Raw genomic sequence first — 20,826 nt, forward strand, 5'->3', positions numbered from 1 at the left:
CGAAACATAATGGCATGTTAAACTACGGAGTTCAATTAATGAAACTGCACGAGGAGTGAACACTTAAAAACCAGGGTCTCTCCCTACATAAAGGACTTGTGCCAACTCTTCTTTTATTGTATAAAATTGTGTAAAGATAGTAAATTTGGGATATTCATTCCGTGCTATTTAGTTTAAATGAACTGAACTGAACTGGAGTAATGCTCCAAACATTTTGATTTAATTTATACATTTTACACTTTGTGGTGTAGGTTTCGCATAAGTGAATGTTTTGTGGGTTTAATGAACATTTAAAAAATCTTTAATTTAGTATTTTCCTGTTGTGTATGATACACAAAAATTCTCTCAAAAATGAAGAGTAAGATGACGAACCAATGTTGATTAATCAAAGTGATCATGTAAATTAAATTCTTTATCATGTGAGCAATGTGTTGCTTCAAATTGAATCAGGCAATGCATATTTCTTTATTTATTAACTATTTGTGGTTCAACCTTCCTGAACTTTAAGGATCCAACCCCTTTGGTATAATTACTTCTAGAAAGTTGGCATTTTCTTGCCTTAGCTATTTGGTGCCCGCAGCCTGTCTCTGGGTCACATGAATTGATGTGGGTGACCGTTAGGCTTTGTGTATTCCTCCTAAACAGCACTACATAATGGGAAACTACCCCCTGTAGTTCGTCTGGAGTAGGGAAGGAAGGCAGGGCACCTGTTCACTTCAAAAGCATGCATTTAAAAGGTTCTCCCCACTTCAGAGGCACAACGGGGTATAAATACTGTACCTCAGACACCACCACTTCAGTACACTTCTGAACCTGTGAATACTCTGCCAGGAATGAGGACTTCTGTTCTGCTGAAAGGACTGCCACAATTCTGGGCTGATGTTCTGAATGACTGTTTCCCCGATGTGCTGACCTGCTGCCATCCTGCCTGGGTGAGAAGGACTGGGCCTGCTTCTCATTAACCCAGATCCCAGAGTGACTCCAAGGGCTATTTGGCTGGTCTCCTGGAATCTGTGAGCCTACCCTGCCAGGTGGAGCCACCTCAGTCCTGACCATTGGAAGTGGGCTTAAGACACTCTTTGACCCTCTGTGAATCCAGCGGAACTGATGCATCTCCTCTGCTGCATGGATTTGACATGTTGTGAAGACTCGCATTGCCACTGCAGCTCACATCGCCTATGGAACTGCCACTGAGCAATAGATCCTCGGTGAGGGCCCTTGCATATCTTGTTGATGGCAGCCTCAACGAAGACAACAGTCTCCCCATCACAGCCACAGAGCTACCCTGGAACCACGCATTATCCCAGCCACGTGCTGCATCCTCGACATTGGACTTCACATCTCAAGCCCCATTGACGGGATCCTCGCTGTATGTCAGAACCGACATATCACTTCAGCTGTGCGATGTATCTTTGACGCAGATCCTCGCAACACTCCGCAAATCAGGATATAAGGTACTTTGTTCAGTGAGCCTAACTACCTCCATGTAGCCGGCCCACACTCCATCGTGGTTGGCCTGAACTTGTGACTTTGTCCCAGTATCACACGGCCAGATTTCCACAGTTGGTCCTTTGTGCTTTTTGGCGCTATATTCACTACAATCTTTTAAATTGATTATCTCCAGTTCTATAGGTTGGATTTTTGTCAATCTGGTCTTGTTATATTTATTAAAAATAGGTCAATTTTTCTAACTTGGTGTGGGATCCTTTTTGTGTGGTGTTTTTACTTAATTACTGTTTGAAATATTGCACAAATACTTTAAACATTGCCTCTAAGTTAAGCATGACTGCTTTGTGCCAAGCTTCAAGGAGGTTGAGGACAGGTTAATTTGAGGTTTGCTTGTGCCTTATCCTGACAAAGGTTGTGGTCCCACCCCAGTCAACCAACAACCCAATTTCTCACGCTGAGTAGTTAGAGTTTGTGACTGTAGGGTCAGGTTTGAATCTGTGTCCCTTGTTCCTGCTACTCTGGAAGCTGGGCCTGTGGATTTTGGAGGACCAATGCTGGAAATTCAAAAGGACCAGCTCTATAGAAACCTTGAAGTTTGTTTGTGTTTCTAGAAAAAAGCAAGACAGCAGTAATAGTGCTGCCATATTCCATAGTTCTGTTCTCCTGTGAAATCTGTGTCAGAAATTTGCTCTTTCCACCTCCTAAATATACACTGAGCAACGAGATACTATAGGGGTGAATCCTGAGACTAATATTCCTGATGCTGTGACTTTGCAATCAGAAACCACATCTCACAATATACCTTGTACAGCGCTATTCCCAAAGATTACCAGAGCAATGATGAGGCAACACCCCATCAGATCAATAGCAGGGGGTGGGAACTCCCACCTGTATTATAAAAGTAGAGCTGCTCACAACTGGCCCGTCAAGGGTTTGTGAGGCTAGAGCCAGTTTAAAAAAATATATATATCAGAATTTGTTCTTCGGGTTTATGGCTGCCATCTAAGAAAATCACTGCTAAAACCTTGCAGGAGCTTCAAGGTGCTTTCTTTCCTCTGCTCTAACAGTCAGTTGTATGTATTGCTTGTGGATCCAGTGTGCCTGATTCTGGATTGAAACTGCTTTAGACTGAAATGTGTTTTATTCTTGACTTTCCAAGACTCTTGAAATGTTTCCCACGGTGTCGGTGCAGCAGTGAAACTGGAAGCTGCATTCCAGGTCTTGAAAATGCATGTTTCTGGTGCCACTCAGGCCCCTGTGCACAGAAACAGTTACTATCTACCCGAAACAGCATATTGAAATATGGGTTCCAGGCAAATAATCCCTGTTTTTTGTTTTTTTTTAATTTGATTGTTTTCCAACATGCCCAGACAATTGACAATCAGTATGATACAGGCGACTCAAGTTCTGTTTATCACAAATTCAGACTAACAATCCCATCGCCCCATCGCTACCTCTCCCTTCTTCCCAGGCGTGTCCCGCGGGGCACTATACTAGGTAGTCAACAGTGTATTGACATTGTTCCTTATCGTGCAATGGCGAGTATATATATATATCGGGGATGTTCCATTACTTATTACTTGTCTCACGGGATATGAAGACAACTATACGTTCACATGGAGATGGTTATTCGGCTGCTCCATGTCCGTTCAATCCGGGGCCTGGGCTCTTGAGGTGTATCTAGCTGTTACTCAGATACGGAGCGGTTTGGTTACTTCATTTCTACTACTAATGCTTCCCATGCCCTGGCATTTTCAGGGGATCCCTGGCCCCGCCTGGCCTCATTTAGTCGTACTGCCCCTTCATAATCCGCCCAACGTAGAAGCTCCCTTCTCTGTCCCTCCACATTGGGACTGCTCTGTGCTTTCCAGTTTCGGGCTATTTCCCTTTTTGCCAGGAGAGGTGGGAAATAATCCCTGTTGATTCACTTTTCCTTACTGCATTTGGTAAACACCCTGCATTCCCAGCAGGTTATCCTGGTGGTTTCCCTGGGGAGTTTCCTAACCCAACTCCATGTTTTGATACAGGCAGTACTTGAGCGATAGCCTCTTTATTTCGTGAGTCGTCTCGTCTTGTTTTTTTTTGTATTGTTGAGGTGTCATCATTAAATATCTGTGCTATGATCGATTCTATCATCTGAGCCGACAGTAACATCTTCAGACCCCAGAGTTCTGCTCTAGTTGCTAGCATTGTATCCTCGGTATCTGAAGTCCTTTCCCTCTTGTATTGCTTGAGCACTAGACACAAATGAGCCTTGTGCACTCTTTCCACAGATTTGTGAAGGCGATATTACAAAGTAAATGTTGTGGTAGCATATGTCCCAGTTATTGTGCTGCAGGCTAGCTCTCACAAAAGAAACTAAGTTTTCAGACTTTGTTCTTCATGTTTAATACCAGTGCTATCTGGAGTGCGGGTTACATTAGCAAGTGTTGTTCCCCTGCAGTGGCTTCCCAACCCCTGTGACTACACATTTGTATTAGTCTGCACACAAGTTGGTTTTCAAAGGTTCTGGATCTGCATTCCCACTTTACACGTGTTGGTGTTACCTCTTTTGTCCATCTGTGTAGTCATCCATATGGTTAAACTATGAGGGAAAGGAGTACACAGCTAACACACCCCTCTTGAGTGGTGGCTGTTCACTCCCAGCTCCCCGGAGGGACACTGTACACTGGCTGCTTTCCAGTGTTTGTTATCCGGTGCTTGAGTGCTGCTCATAGGTCCGGGGAGGGTTGTGACTGCCATCTTAGGCTGACTCGACTTACTAAAGTGACAGAGCTACAACTCCATACAAATACACATAGCTCTCTTCCTCTGATTAGAGAGGCACAAAGCTTGTCCAAATCTTATTAGCAGTTCTTGGCTGGAGAGCTGGCAGTAATAAGGGACGACTTAGAAGGAGGGTGCAGAGCAGAAGGCAAAACTACAACATGGAAAGCGGGTTTCCAACATTGAACCTGGTTTGCTAAGCTTGTTGTGTACTTTTTCACAAATTAAAAGCCAGCAGACTAGGTAAGCCAGTGTCATACTGAAGGAATGAAACAAAAATTCAGGGCTCAGTGGCGGTGGAAAAGATATATCATATGGGAAAAATTCTCTCAAAGTTCGCACAGGCACATGAGATCACTCCCAGCTGTGTTGTAATAGAATATCGTAGTCGGAATACTGTCTACATAAATATTGTTTCGTAAATATAGTTCCCAAGCATATTGCCACATTTGAGTCGATAAATGAAATATAGAACCGATGGGACCATACTCTTGTAAACGATATTGGCGGCACAATGTTTATGTCAGATGCTATTTAGGTCTACAATATTAACAAACACAGCAGTCACAGCTCTACATGGTTGTCCTTGATTTTCCAATTGTCACCCACCTAAGAATACATCACTCGCATCCAGCAGATCCCAAATGAAAACATTAAATACGAAAATTATATCTTACTTTTGAATGCGTAGAGTGAGCTCAAAGTAAACTTGCAAATAATCAACTAAATTGCCTTTAAAATCTTTACTACAGACAAAAGCTATGAGTGAGACACTGATGTCCATTGATAAAGCGAAGAGCATAACTAAAGCAGTCAGAATGTGTTCGCCAAATAAGTGTCAAACTATTGAAATACAATGCTTGCCTATTCGATTAGGTTGTCATACACAGAAGGGTAGAGACTTAAAGAGAAGGTTAAAGCAAGAAAGGTGAAGAAGAGGTGAAATGGAGGTAAAAACATAGATGAGACAGAGACATACATGAGGTATGGAGAGGTGTGAGGTCAAGAGGGAAATGTAAGATAGGCAGAAGTTAGACCGTTAAAAAGAGAAACGGAATGAAGGAAATGTAGAGAGAGAGAAAGCCGGATGGGTTACACAAAGAGGGGAGAGAGAGGTAAGGTAATGGAGTTAATGAGCGGTAGAGTGAAACGGAGTACGGGTAAGCAGGTAAAGAGATGATCTGGTAAGAGAAGTATAGAGAGATGAGTTGCAAGGGCGAGAATGAGTGGTGGAGTAGAGAAAGGGGCAAAATATGAAGAGGTATATAAAGACAGTTCAGCTAACTTACGCAGTGAGGCAGAGAGTTAGGAGTGTAAAGGTAGGTGATATGGGATGTAGAGAGAAATAGCCGAAATACAGTAGAGGAAGGCCTGAGGTGGAAAATATAGATAGCATAATGTGTTATTTGTAAAGCGCACGTTCACCCTTAGGCATCTTGGCGCTGAATAACAGATGTTGTTTGTTACCCAACTCAATGGAACTCATTTTATGGACCTCAGCTGGCTGAAAGGTTGAGTGGACCCGCCAGGATTTGAACCTGTGTCCATGAGGTCAAACAGAGGTCCCTGCAGGGGACACGTTAGTCCACTGAGCCACCAAATCCTGCTATGAGGTGGACAGAGAGGTAGAGAGAACGAAGCAGAGAGGTAGGACAAGGTAGAGTGGCTGGAAGAGGTACAGAGAGCGTTGTGGAATATACAGAAAGGTTAGACAGAGAGAGGTTTAAAAAAAGAGAGCGAGAGCTGAAGTGAAGTGTGAATTGAAATACAGACAGAGATGCAAACAGGGAGGGCGAGAGGGATGTAGTGAAAGATTCAGGAGGCTTCTTTATGCAATAAGCTTGAAGTTTATTCTAATTAAAGTTAGCACCCACAACCAGACGCTCCCGCTGCGCACCAGGACTCCAGACAACTGACTAACGTTGTCAGAACCCTGGAACGCATAGAGCAGCATCCGATCGTGGAAACTTGTTTGAACATACACAGTAATAACATGAAGTATCCTCGCGCAGGGGTGCAGCGCGAGGATAAAGTAATAACATCACACTACAACTTCTCCCTCTTCACAAGGAAAAAGAGCAAAAACCTAAGGAAATAAAAACAATTGAAGTGTAACAAGAATTAATATATAAGAAGGAAAATACAAGAACAATAAATAAAATATCAGATCATGATAACACATAATCATTCAATTTGGAAGGTAATTTTCTGCAACAAACTCCTAATTCCGGTGGTAAGGAATAGGTGTCAGCATTGGTCACATCAGTGTTAGAAGTGGATGGGGTAGATGAGTTGGAAAGTGTAACTGGAACGCAGGATGTGGAAGAACTTTGAATACCGGATGTTGGGGTTTTTAACCAAAAAGACCAGTCACAATGTTCAAACTCCTATTTGGTCAAATTAAGTAAGGAGCGGGCCTGTAAAGCAGAAAGATGCACCAGAGATCTTTTGTTCCACCATCCTTTAACACCAAGTAAGGCTGAACCTCTGCTGACACCGGTGACTTGTAACAGAGGGGAAAATTTCGATAAACCCTAATTTACTTTTTGGGGATTTTAAATGAGAACCCAATCACCAATTTTCAATTCGAGTAAATCAAAGTTTTTTGCAGAGTCATACACAGACTTCATTAGATTTTGTTTTTGCAAAACTTTGGATGCCAACACTGCTCTTGTTGTTCTTATTAAGTAACCAGTTGGGACATACTCTGGTGTGAACAGTCCTGTTTCTTAAGAGGGAAAACGGAGAAACACCTGTGGTATAATGAGGAGAAATGTTATAAGACTACAACTTAGCTTCAAGAAAATCTTGTACATCTTGATGAGAAGAAATGGCTGCTTGAATGGCATATTTAAACAACCTCTTTGCTCTTTCCACCAAACCATTCGAGGTCGGTGAATATAGAGCGACTTTATAATGTTTTACATCACGTTCAGCCAGGAATTAACTAAACTTCTCAGAAACGAAATGGGTGCCATTGTCTGTAACAATGACAGGAGGTGAACCTTATACCAAAAATATATATTTTTTAAACTTAAAAGCATTATTGGAATTAGCTGAATCACAGAACATATGGTAAACCCATTTGGAATGATAATCAATTAGCAAAATGAGATATTTTAGGTCATGAGAAAGAACATCATATGGTCCAGAGAAGTCTAGCCCAACTTTTTCCCAATGTTTATTGGGAAAAGGAACAGGATGTAAGGGCGTGTTCATAACTTTCCATTATTTTCAGATAAAAGGCATTCAGGGCACGAGTCAATGTGAAACTTGACTTGAGATTCAAGAGATGGCCACCAATAGTGAGACTTAATGAGCTATGAAGTCTTTCAAGTTCCAAGATGACCTTGGTGTGCAAATTGAATAATGTCATTTCTGAGACTGCAAGGGGGTACAATAGAATCATGTCTCATTACTAAGCCATTGACCAAGGATAATTCTGATGCAACCGTGGCGAATGCTTTCAGCTCATTAGAAAGTTTTCTAATTTCTGGCCAACCCTTGACAATATATTCAGTTACTAGTTTTAAACCTTCATCCTTATTGTGTGCTTCCAACCAGTACTGCTCAGAAATGCAGGGGCATAATTTAGTGGCATCAAGGGCAGCCACAACACATTCAATGTCTTCAACATCCTCAACTTCAGAGGGATCCTGAAACGCCATGCGCGAAAGACAATCCGCCCTGCGCGAAAGACAATCAGCCCTGACATTTTTCCCCCTGAAATGTGTTTTATAGAAAAATGAAATTCATGTAACTTGGACAGGAGTCTGACAAGCCTGGCTGAGACTTTTGCCATGCCAATTACCGTTGAGAAGCTGCGTGAGCAAATCAAACTCACGTCCCCAAATATAATTTTTGAACTTATCGATATCCCAAATGCAGGCGAGAGACTCACGTTCGATGATGCTATAATATGTTTCGGAAGATTTGAGCATTCTTGAAGAAAAAGCTATGGTGTGCTCCTTTCCTGATACTCATTGGCCCAAGACAGCTCCCAGCCCCGTAAGACTGGCATCCACCATTATGAAACATCTATGGGAGTCATGAAAGGGATGTATGGCTGGTGCTTCAATAATGAGCTTTTTGACTTGATCAAATGAAGAAGCAATTTCTCCTGACCAATCAATTTTGGAGCCCTTCCGGAAAAGGGCACGCAATGGCTCGACTGTTTGAGCATATCCTTTGACAAAATGGGCATAGTATTTTTCTAGGCCCAAGAACGATCGAAGTGAATCTTTGTCTTTGGGAGGGGTAGCATGACTGATGGCTTTAATAAGGGATACTTTGGGTTTGATTCCTTCTGGGGACAATGTATGACCCAAATAATCCAATAACTGTGTGCCAAATTTACACTTGTCAGCTCTGATTGTCATACCTGCCTCATCTAATTTAGATAAAACTGAAGATAAATTTGATAGATGTGATTCCCAATTATCAGAAAAGACCAAAATGTCATTTTGGTAGGCCTGGACTCCGGGCATGTTCTGAAAAACATTATCCATGATCTTTTGAAAAACACTGGCCGCGGAGTCCAGGCCAAAGGGAAGTCTGAGGTACTTGTAAACCCCAAAAGATGTAATGAACGTGGTGAACTCTTGTGAATCTTTGGTTAAAGGTACCTGATGGTAGGCTGAACGTAGGACAATAAATGAAAAAAATGTTGCTCCCCCCCAAGTTGGCAAGAAGTTCGTGAATTTTAGGGAGGGGGTGACAGTCAATCAAAATGTTCTTATTTAATGTGCACAAGTCCGCACATAACCTGACCTCTACAGATTTTTTTAGGACAATAACGTTGGGAGAAACCCACTCTGAAGAGTCAGAAGGGGCAATAACACCATTGTCACACAAAGATTTGAGAACTGACTTGAGTTCATCCTTCGCACTAAGGGGCAAAGGACGCACCTTGTGAACAACAGTTTGGGCTTGTGGCTTGAGTCTGATTTTGTGTTGAAAACCTTAAACAGTTCCCAACTTATTTGAAAATATTTTGGGAAATGTCTCCAACATTTTTTTGATGTCAGAAGTGTGGTCAGTGAGACATAAGCAATCAGTTCTAGGATGTGGAACATTTGTAGAACCAGCAGGAGTATAACCTTGGGGAGGTTTAGCAACGGCGATTGGGTTTTCGGAACCTGGGATCAAATATAGAACCATTTTTGCAAGGTCTTGCCACCCAATGATGTTGCGTCCTTTGACTGCAACATATACCTTTGTGAAAATAGACCTTTCTAAACATTCTAACCTAGAATTAAAGTAGCCCAGCATGTCCATATCAGACTTGTCAAAAGCTTTTGGGTTGGCTGTTTGAAATAAAGATATTGACCCTTGCCACTTTTCTAAAAACATGACATCTGATAATATAGTTATTGGAGATCCAGAATCAGCCATGATAGGAATCTCTATATCACAAAAGAATGCAGTACCTAAATGACCTTTGACCAAATGCGGGGGAAAAGTAGAGTTACATTCAATTGACACGACCATATCTTGGAAATGATCTATTCAATCATCAACAGTTTCAGAATATTCAATACTGTTGATTCTGGTGGGTCTTTTAACAGATCTACATGAACCTTGAAAATGCCCTATTTTCTTACATAGTACACATCTCTTTCCAATGACAGGACACATGGGGTTATTTCCCAGGTGTGATTTAGATCCGCATCTGTAACAAACAGTGTTAGTTTTTTTAAACACTTGTTTAAAAGGTTTGTTAGCGCGAACAGCATTAACTGAATTAGTAACATCCTGTAGCGGAGTTTTAAAAGAGTTGTGAGAAGGATCATTTTGAAGAACTTTGGAAGTAGTGATAGACCTCTCGATGCTCTTGGCGATATCTATAGTTTCTTGAAGTGTAGGTTTCCTACAACTAAGTAAGCGTTCTTGAGTTTTCTTTGAGTGACAAGCAAAAACAAATTGATCCCGAATGTAAATGTCTGGCTTTGCTTCAAATTCACAAGTCGAAGCTAAAACTCTCAATTGCGCAATATATTCTTCTACGGTCTCATCTTCACATTGTTTTCTCCTAAAATAATTATGTCTTTCTAGCATTATATTTGACTCTTCATCATAATGTTTTGCAAGGCGAGATAATGCCTCATTGTAAGAATTCCAATGATCTGTATCACCAGCCTCTCCAACAGGAGTTGGTAATTTAGGTAAGTTTTCAAATACATGTTGTGCTGCAACGCCTAGGCAACCATACAAAATTGCAACTTTACGTGCAGGAGAAAACTTGACAGCATCAATAGTGACAATTTAATTCACAAATGCCTTTACCCACTGACGCCATGGAATGCTTGGTTTGCCAGGAAGCTGTAAAAAGGGAGGAGGTTGCGCAAACTGTTGTGATTAAGCCATAGATGAAAGTCAAATGTATTGTACAATTGTAGACGTGAAGAAAAATTAAAACAGAATTTGAAGTGTGAATAAAAATGTTCTTATAAATGCCAACACAGTAAATTGTCAACTGAGATAAATAAATGAGTCCAAACAGTCAATGAATGATGAGCCTGAAAGATAACAGGTGCAGGCTTAAATAAAATGAAAGGTGTGCCTGTCACCGTTAAATTGCACAGACTGAATAAATAAAAGGGTTTAAAATTCCTTTAAAATATGAAGGAAAAGGTGTGCCTGTCACCGCAGAAGAGTGCAGGCCAGATCCTACCTTTGTGAAGATGCGATGAAATGAAGACGCGTGAGAATGCGTGTCTTACAGTTCGGGTAAACTTGAAGCAAAGCGTTTGTGAGTGTTGCCAGGTAGCCCGGATTGGTTAAAATGGCCGCTTGCGTGGGGACGCGGATGTGGAGCAAACTTGAAGCGAAGCGTTTCCAAGCGTTGCCAGGTAACCAGGAGTGGTTAAAATGGGTGCTTGACGCTTGTGTGGAGACGCTGATGTGGCATTCCCTCGGCGTCCTGAGCCGTGCTGGAGAAGCAGTTCCTGTTGCCAGGGGAACCAATCACAGGACAGCTGACGTCATCCAGGGATCAGCGAAAAGCCCAAATCATCGGGGAAGTGGAACGCAGCAAAGCAGGAACGAGTCAGCAAGGCAGGAGCGAGTGCAAATCAGGAGGTGCCGAAGTAAGGAAAGCTTGGCTGGTGGGTGCTGGAAGGTAGATTCTTCGTCCGCTGGTTGCCAAATGTAGTGAAAGACTCAGGAGGCTTCTTTATGCAATAAGCTTGAAGTTTATTCCAATTAAAGTTAGCACCACAACCAGACGCGCCCGCTGCGCACCACGACTCCAGACAACTGACTAACGTTGTCAGAAATCTGGAACGCATAGAGCAGCGTCCAATCGTGGAACCTTGTTTGAACATTGTAACGGGGTGGGAACGGGAACCCCTGTTACGTGGTGGATTGCTGATTGTCCCTCCCCTCCTTCCCCTCAGTCTGAATGGGACACCAGCCCGTTGCTTTCAGATGACGGAGGAGAATTTCAGGAGGGCGCCTTTAACTGGGCCTATGTAGATGAGAAGACCCCGCCCCCTCATGACGTAGGAGGACCTGGATTGGACATAAACAAGGAAGCCCTCTATTCGGGGTGTGTTTACACCCAGGAAGAAGCAGAGCGGAGAACGGGAGACGAGCATCGGGAAGAGGAGGACGGAGAGTACCGGAAAGGACGTGAAAAGACCGGAGGAGAGAGAGCGGGAAACGGTGGAGAGCCAGGAGGCCAACGACTCGGTGAACCGCCGTGCCACACTCCAGAGAGAGGAGTGTGGCTGTCACAGGTACGGCGGCGTTGGGCAGCTTGGGTCGGGGGCAAGCGGGCCCGTGTAACATAGTGTATATAGCCATCACCTTCCCTTATCTTCTCTCACATCCTACCTTCCTAAATCCCCCTCCCCTCATCCCTCACTATATCCCGAGCACAGAGCACCGAAGAGAAACTGTGAAGCACTGGTGTTCCTTCACTGCACTCGGGTCCCGTGGGTCGCTTGATAACAGACAGCGAAACTGACGTTATCCCTCTGTTGGTTTCTCTTTTCTCGGAGCTGACTCGGAGTAAGAAGCCCAAAGCGAGGTCCCTTGAAGATATCCATACCATCACGGGGGAAAGAGGACGGCCTCATCCTCGACCAGAACAGACGCCACCACGGACCGGGCCGACTTTGCAAGAGAAAGGCTGACTTTCAGGACTCGAAAAACCTTTATAAAAATAAAGCCCTCCTTACGCAGAATAAGTCTCCAGCCTGTTCATACTCCATCAGTAGAAAGACCTTCGCCTGTCCACACACCCACGCTACAAACATACACAGTAATAATATGAAATATCCTCGCACTGGGGTGCAGCGCGAGGATGAAGTAATAACATCACACTTCAAGGGATAACAGAGAGGAAGTAGGTAGCGAGAGAGGAGTACGGTTGTGTGGTAGAGGGAAAAAAGCTAGAAAGAGGATCGGTGGAGAGGTGAGGCAGAAAACTGATTGATAAATTGAAAGGTTGGATAGCGGGAGAGAAGGAGAGAGGTGGGGTAGAAAGAGATGCGCTAGTGACCGAGAAGCTGATAGAGATGAGCTACAGAGCATTAAGGTAGACGGAGCGCTGGGAGAGCTAGGGTATGGAGAAACGGAGGGAGTGCTACATTGATGAGGTAAAGAGAGAGATGAGGGTGAGACGTAAAGCAGATGGAAGAGAGACACGGGGAGGTGAGATATAGCTCGGTTAGGTAAAGAGAAAGTTGAGCGATAGGTAGACAGAGGTGAAGTATTCAAAGACGGGGAAGTCGAGAAAGTTGAGCTAGAATGAGGATGTACAGAGGTAGGCACATAGAACGGCAGAGCGAGGCCAGGTTTTGTGAGATATTTGGGGCAGACAGCTGACTTAGACATGGCTGTGGTATGGAGATTTCAGAGAGCAAAAGAGAGAGGGGGAAGGTACATGAAGATGTTGAGATGGAGAGGGGTGAAGTAGAAGACATGAGAAAGTAAACAGAGATACATGAGACAGAAAAATGATTTATGAATCGCCACCAACAGCAAGGCAATACAAGGGTTAAGGTTGGGCATGACAGACAAGCACACTATGACTCCTGGCCTAGTGGTGGATTCAATAATTAACACACCTTATAAAATCCAATGTCCCGGTTGCAGGAATTTAACAGGTGCAGTACTTATTTCCTAATTTCCGCTCTGCAAAATGGGTTGCTGCTTACTGCATCATAATCTACAAGTCCCTGTGTTTTCCGTAATTTTTCCTAAGTGAAAAATTGTAACTGCTGAAATTTCACTATGTGAGTTGATAAACTCCGACAAACGTATAATTGTGAATCGTACACAAACAGCGGGTGGCGCAGGGGTCAAAATTTACTGGGCCATTCATAATACGGGCCTATTCTTCAGTGAAGTGCACACGCCCACCTGTCAACTTAAAACATAATCTGCTTTTAGGCACATCTCTAGTGGGATTTCTCAGTGTTCCAATCGCTTTACCAAGAGCCACTTAGAAGGCCACATAACCCATACTTTAACACAGTTCTGCTCTCTTTGCCACATCTAAAAGAAATATTGCCATGATTCATAGGTACACAATTGTATTATAATTCAATTCAATTCAAATAATCTTTATTTCGATCGTTAAGATCATAAAAGATGTGCAAGTAAACAAGCATTGGATCATTAAAAGGAAAAAAAATTCTAAAAAATAATTTCATCAATTTTAAAATTCGAAAAATCACATTCAGTTTCAAAATAAATTTTTAGATTAGATTAAGAACGAATTGGTCGTGCCACATTGGAGTCCCTTATAATTCTTGCACGTAATCTCCACATTGCCGTCAAAAATTTCGCCATTACAAGACAGTTGGAGATGTAAGGTCAGTTTTAAGCACTCTGTAGGCTGGGGCATAAGTTCGAAAGCCCAAGTTCCTTAAGTATGGGACCAGCCAATAGCTCCTAATTTTACTGTAGGCTTTGCAGAACAGGACCACGTGCAGGTCACTTTCCAACTTGTAATTACATGCAGGGCAGTTGCCTGGGTCTCGGTTTCCATCCCAGGTTTTGGTGAATGACCTCAAGGGGAGAGAGCCATATCTCCATTGGAGAAAGATCTTTCTTACGTGCACTGGGGACATAGCATCTAGGACATATTCAGGACTATAAGAGTCTTTTGTTTTAGTGAATATGTCGGTTAGAGAACCCTCCCGAATTGAGCTCATAGATCTTTGTAACCTGAAGCCATAGAACAGTTTAGAAAGTTCTTTCCTCGGAAGCCTTGCAGACATTAGTTCAGGATTACACCATAGCTCTGGTACTCCGAGGGTCATACACATGTCCCTGATGTACATGAGCCATGGAATTTTGGTCACTTGTATTGATCTGAGGAGTTCCTGTAATTCGCTTCTGTAGTGGCCCAGATCCTGGCTGCTCCATAACCGCCTCCAGTAGGTCAAGGGTTTGAGGCTGAGTTCTTCGGTAATTGGGCACAATGCCAAGTCCATTCTCAAAGGAAGTAGGGGAGTGCTCGAAGGAAGGGCCGTCAATTGTCTGATAAAATTGTTCTCTGCCACCTGTATAGTTTGTAGCGATGTATGTCCCCATAGTTCAGCCCCATAGGTGATGCCTCCTCGTGCTTGGGCTTTATAAATGTGTATTGCAGGTGCCAGTGGACGAAGGGGGGATTTTTTAGCAATTCTCGTGATAGCACCGGCCCTCTGGATTAATTTTGTGGTTGCTTTTGTTTTGTGTGGCAACCAGGTTAAGTTTTGATTGAGTGTTATGCCCAGGTACTCAATCACTTGGACTCTCTCTAGGGGTGTGGATCCCAAGCGGGGATTTGGGCAATTTTTGGGCTTGTGGCTCAGGATCATAAATTTTGTCTTCGCAGGGTTTATTTCTAATCCCCTTCTATTACAGAAATCCAAGAATCCGTCCAGAACCCTCTGTAGCCCCATTGGTGTTTTTGACAGCAGCAGGGTGTCATCCGCGAACATGATCGCTGGCACCCTGCTGCCGTTCAATTGCGGCGCATCAATGTAAGGGATTCTGCACAAGTGTTCTATCACCCCGTTCGTGAATAGACAAAATAGGGTCGGTGCCAACACACATCCCTGCCTTACCCCGCGTTGGACAGGGAACCTATCTGTCAGCCTACCGCCCTTTCCATATCTTACACGGGCGTAGTTGTCTGTGTGTAACCTGATGAGAATCTGGAGAATAACTCCAGGGACACCCATATCCCCCAGTACCGCCCACAACTTGGCCCGAGGGACCAAGTCGAAGGCGGCACGGAGGTCCACGAAGACCGCATACAGTGAGCCCCCTTCTAGATGTGCTGTCTTCCAGAATAGGATATTTAATCTGAGTATTTGATCCACTGTTGACACTCCCTTCCTAAATCCCGCTTGGAGAGGGCTTAAAATTTCGGTCTCTTCCATCCAGCATTGCAGCCTATCCAGGATTAGCCTTCCAAACAACTTTTGAGTTACATCAATGAGGCTGATCGGGCGATAATTGGCGGGGAGCAGGGGCGACCCCTTTTCGTATATCGGGACCACCTCTGCTCCCAGCCAAGTATCTGGTAACTTCATTCCCCCCAGCACTGCATTGAATAAAACCATCAAATAGGGTGCCCAGATCCCAGGTTCCTGTCTAAAAAGGTCACCTGGCACCCCATCCAAGCCCGGGGCTTTTCCAGAAGCTAGCCCCGCTATAGCCACCTTAATATCTTTTAAAGTGAAAGGGGCAGATGTATATGTAGTGGTGCTGGTAGATGCTGATGTTACTAACTCATCCTTTTCAGGGGCATATAGTTTTTGGAAGTGATCCTGCCAAACATCGGCAGCAATGTTGGGTTCGATTGCAGAGGGAAGATCCCCGCTCCCATGGTTGATTATTCTCCAGAATCTACGGGAATCCCTTTTGGCTAGGGACTCCGATAGATTCTCCCAATGCTGTATATCCCACTCTATTCTAGCGTTAGCTATGAGTGATTTATAGACACTCCTTTTAGAGCGGATCTCCGACCTAGCGCCTCCTTCTTTTATGGTGGAAAGGAGGTCTTGTTTTGCCGCGCGACAGGTGCTGTTGTACCAGGAGTTTGTGATTGGTCCCTGTGCTCTTGGGCGGCCTATGCTGAAGAGGTCAGCTTCAAGCTTCTTAATTAGATGAGTATGTACTTGAGCTAAATCCTCACTTCTATCTATTGTGGAGTATGAATTCCACAGGTCAAAAGCTTCCTCAAGGATGGGAATATGCCCAGCGTAGAGAGAGGCAAGCTTTTCTCCACTGGAGGCAAGCTTTTCCCATTTTATCCGCCTCCTGTTGTTCTCTAGAAGGTTTCCTACTTTCAATTTCTCCTCGCCTATCACTCTCACCCAAGGGATGGTATACTCTAGTTCCAAGGCGTTGTGGTCACTATCTTGCCTGGGTGTTAATGATCCAATGCTTGTTTACTTGCACATCTTTTATGATCTTAACGATCGAAATAAAGATTATTTGAATTGAATTGTATTATAATTCAAATTAGGGGGACAGAGTCAGCTGCACAACAAAGTGGATGTTTCCTCCTCCAACCAAAGTCCTAATTGCAAGTGGCAGAGGATGTTCACCTGAATGGCAACCACTGATGCCCCCTAAATCATTGAATTACATTCCAAAGAGGTTGGATGCATATGCATAAAGCAAATCACTATTCCATGCAGAATCATAAATTTAGAAATGGCAGGATTACGTCACAGTAGGACTGTAAGCAAGGGAAAAAGAATACCGTGATTCCGTCAAGGGGGCCTCTTCATCACACACTACTACAATAGGTATCTAAGGTTTTGTGCCTCAGCTGCCAGAACCTAAAAGAGATATATATGTTTCATCCTGCCCTAGTATAAAAAAACAGAAGATGCTTTTTTACGCCATTCTGGCAATTCAGTTATCAGTATCAAGCTTTACAACTTTTCAGCAAATTGGTGGATGTCAGGGAAGACAGGCGAACAAACAGCACATTCCTCAAAGTCTCCCCTTCTAACAAGGATCTGCCTACGAACTGAAGAAGATAGCTATCTGCTAATTTAGCACATAGGCAGCAGTTGACGAATACCTGAAGAAGGTAGTTAACCCCCACTGATATTACCACAATTACTGAAGTACTTTATCTTTCTGTTAATGTATAGTGATAACTGTATAGAATAGATATGTCTTAGTTGGATGCCTGCTTGCCTTATTTTTAACTATTGTATTTCTGCAAATTGTCCACATCTCCTTTCAAAGGTCACAATCTCTTCCTTAACATTCATACCACTATAACCTAGCAATATCTAATCTCCTGTACATCATTTATTAATACTAGCAACTATTTGCATAAATTCACATAACCCATCCCACTAAAGATCATGCCTAATGCCTATTCATTTCATATACACCAACTAGAAACTAGAGTAAATGCATTGAATGATTTTCTCAAGAGTACAATACTAATCACAATGACCAACAATAACCAGTGGAGAAAGAATAACATTGGGTTCAGCAGCAGTGGGTAGCCCAGTGTAAAGAGCTTTACCTATCTTATCAGTGCAGTAAGCGCTATGTAAATGGAATAACAATACAATTTGAGGCTACGGACTTCCTACAGGTGTTGTGGCAGACGTATGTAGAAAATGAATACTACTGTTCTCCCTCCTATTTCTCCATTAAAGATGGATTTTCAAAAGTGTACATTGTCAGTCAACAAACGTGGTTTTGCCAAGCATTGTGCAGCCTGATTTATATTGTAGATTAAAATTACAGACGGAGGAGGGGGTGGGGGTGATGGAAAAACCTGCTCGATTTGGTTGTTTAACTGCAACTATTTGTTACATTTGCTCACATTACCAACAGCTAGATTGTGTGCTCTCTGGGAATGTGTTATGCTGGGGTTTGGGTAAAAAACATAAAGGAAGACTGGGGAAGCAATTGGGAGATTAGAGTAGTATGGTATTGCACGCTGCACTGTATTAAAATAGCTCTACATGCGCAAATATGTCATGTAAATATGCAAACTCAGCAGGAGCATAGATGTTAATGTCAACTCAACCGTTCTGATATGCTCCCTAACTTACTCCTTGCATACTACTCGACTCCCTGAGCCCTGTAGAGCCACGTCGCAGTAAGAGGAGTAAAGTAGGTTCAACTCACACATCAAATACCTCATCCCTGGATAGCACACTTAGGCTTCCTGACCTAAACAGTGGGTGTACCGCATTAGCCCGTGAGGATAGGCCGCATGTTCCATTTACATACCGTATATCCACAAGAGATCGGTACATTTGCATCAACATATTTAAAGGGAAATCAATTCGGTCAGTGATTATCCTAAAAATCTAGCATACCCATGACCCGCAAAACCCAACGCTGGATATGGATTTATATTCTGATTTAATGGACAGGGTTCAGACCAAACATGTATTACTGTAAAACAATCGAAAAACATTGTCGCGTGCAATAAAATACGTCTCCGCTAAAAACAGTGACATAGCGACCATAATGTGCAGGGGCTCTTTTAAGTGCAAGAAATAAAAAATGTGTTTTAACTCTAACCTCAATTCAAATTACTGTCTCTGCGCTATATGCACAGAATTAGATTGTGTGAGGATGTTGCGAGTACTGGGGCATGTGAGAAGGGCTTGTCAGATACACTGTGATGCATTCGGCTGCAGTTTGCAACTGAACATATTGCTTGCGGAACTGGATTATTATCCTCATCGTCGCAAATGAAATTATTGGAATTAAATCCTCACTGTTAAAGAACACGGGCACTGTACTTGAGGAACTCTTAAAGGTCAATACACCGGTTAAAATGCCGACCTTCCTACTACTTACACGGACTGTTCGTGAGTTCAGCAACCCCGGCGTTGGATATTCATATTGTAATTGACATTAGTCCGTAATGCTGATATTTCCGGGTCGCACATCGACCAATCACAGAACTAAACACGTTCCGGTGTTTGTCTGGGAATGGGAGGGACTCGTATGTATAAGGTGACCTTGCATTGGCGGAACGTCAACCAATCAAGCCGCGTTCAGAATTCGGAAGTGCTCATTGGTTGTGGAGTACCATGAGCGTCGTTGTGTGGTGTGGGAACCTGGCTCAAGTCGTTCATGTAAACTGGTGTCGTACTGTTTGGAGTACCTACGTTTTGAGGGATAGGTCGTTCCACAACGAACAGGGGCCCGGGGCTAGCCTGTCAGGCGCATTTTGCTACTGCAGGAGCAGCGCAGACAAACACAGTCTGTACAAATGAAGCAGAGCCGTGGGTAGATAAGTGAAGGCTTTATTGGTTCAAAAGCCCCTACACAACTGTGCGTTTCAAAGGTTGGAACTCCCACTCACCGTTGGAACTGTTGGGGGTGGCAGGGGACAGTGGAAATGGAATGTGGAATGTTGGGGACCAATGAGGAAGCAGAGATAACAATAGGGGCTCAAATACAACAACCAACCTTGTAGTTCCCAAACTGGCATCAAGGAAAGTGTTAATTCGAAGCTATTTATGTAATTCGTCACAAACAAACTGAGTTTTAGTGTAGTGGAGGTGGTTTAGATATGCCTGAAGTGGATTGAAGAAAAGGTGATCAGTTTCTACATGAGCTGGGGCTTAGGGTTAGATTGGGATGAAAAAAAAATGGCCCACATTTGCTTTGCGGATTGCCTTTCTGCAAAACACTGATTCGGCAAAGCTTTATGAAAAAAAAGGGAGGGGTATGACAGAGGCATGTTGTTTTCTTAACTTTACTTACATAAAACAAATGCACAGATTAGTTCACACTGGTGAAACACATCTGAATACAAGTGGGCCCACTTCTGCTCAGGCTCTCTGCCCCCAGCTCATTCTGCATACATTAATGGGCCGGCCCAGCGAGAGAAAGGGAGTGACACCTCTGCCTCGTTGGTAAAAGGGAGGTAATGGTGGCCCATCTGCATCCATAAAGGCACCCAGTGGGCCGCTGGTGGCATCCGAACACGACAGACATTGCCCAAATGGGCCCCCAGGCTGCCCAAAAAAACAGCCCACAGCTGCAATTCGGATACCAGCCACTCGGCCATTGCCTGAGTGTCCACCTTACCAATCCAACCCTGTCTATAAGTGGTGTGACCTCTGTAAACATGGGCCACTCCATATACACTCCTTTCTCACCATCACTTTGTACCCTACCCATTTGTCTTCCACATGCTCTTTGCACACTTGCTCCACTTATGCAACCTGCAAATGGATTGTCCACTCTGCATATGCTCACTTTGAGATGCTCTTGACCCCGCAAATGCTCTCATTCCACCATGCACTTGCGTCCACCACTCTATGTCCACTTTATACATTCACTCTCCATATCTCCTCTCCACAACACATCTCTTCATCAATGCATCTGCTATACGTTCCTTTCCTTTGCTCGCCAGCCTTTGCATTTGCTCTTCATCCTGTGCATCCACTTGATCCAGCAAATTTCTTCATATTGCAAAATAAATGTATTTAACCAAAAAGTGCATTTGTATATGCAAAGTAGATTGTACATTTGAATGCAATTTATAGTGGGCAATCATACTTGCCAATAAAAGCATAAATAAGATATAATATTGTGCCAATTTAAGTTTGCTTAACCGACACGGCCATATCTATACTAATATAATAAAGAGAGAGC

General features: G+C 43.4%; 1 protein-coding gene across 1 annotated transcript in view; it reads right to left on the reverse strand.

Moving 5' to 3' along the window:
* Window positions 1-19,110, reverse strand: part of TECPR1 (tectonin beta-propeller repeat containing 1) — a 386,389-nt gene extending 367,279 nt beyond the window's left edge. The window contains exon 1 of the mRNA XM_078665166.1: window positions 19,015-19,110. The gene's annotated coding sequence lies outside the window, so the exon portion shown is untranslated. The remainder of the gene's footprint in view (window positions 1-19,014) is intronic.
* Window positions 19,111-20,826: the final 1,716 nt, after the last annotated feature.

The sequence above is a fragment of the Lissotriton helveticus genome, chromosome 10, assembly GCF_964261635.1.
Source record: "Lissotriton helveticus chromosome 10, aLisHel1.1, whole genome shotgun sequence".
Taxonomy (NCBI): Eukaryota; Metazoa; Chordata; class Amphibia; order Caudata; family Salamandridae; genus Lissotriton; species Lissotriton helveticus.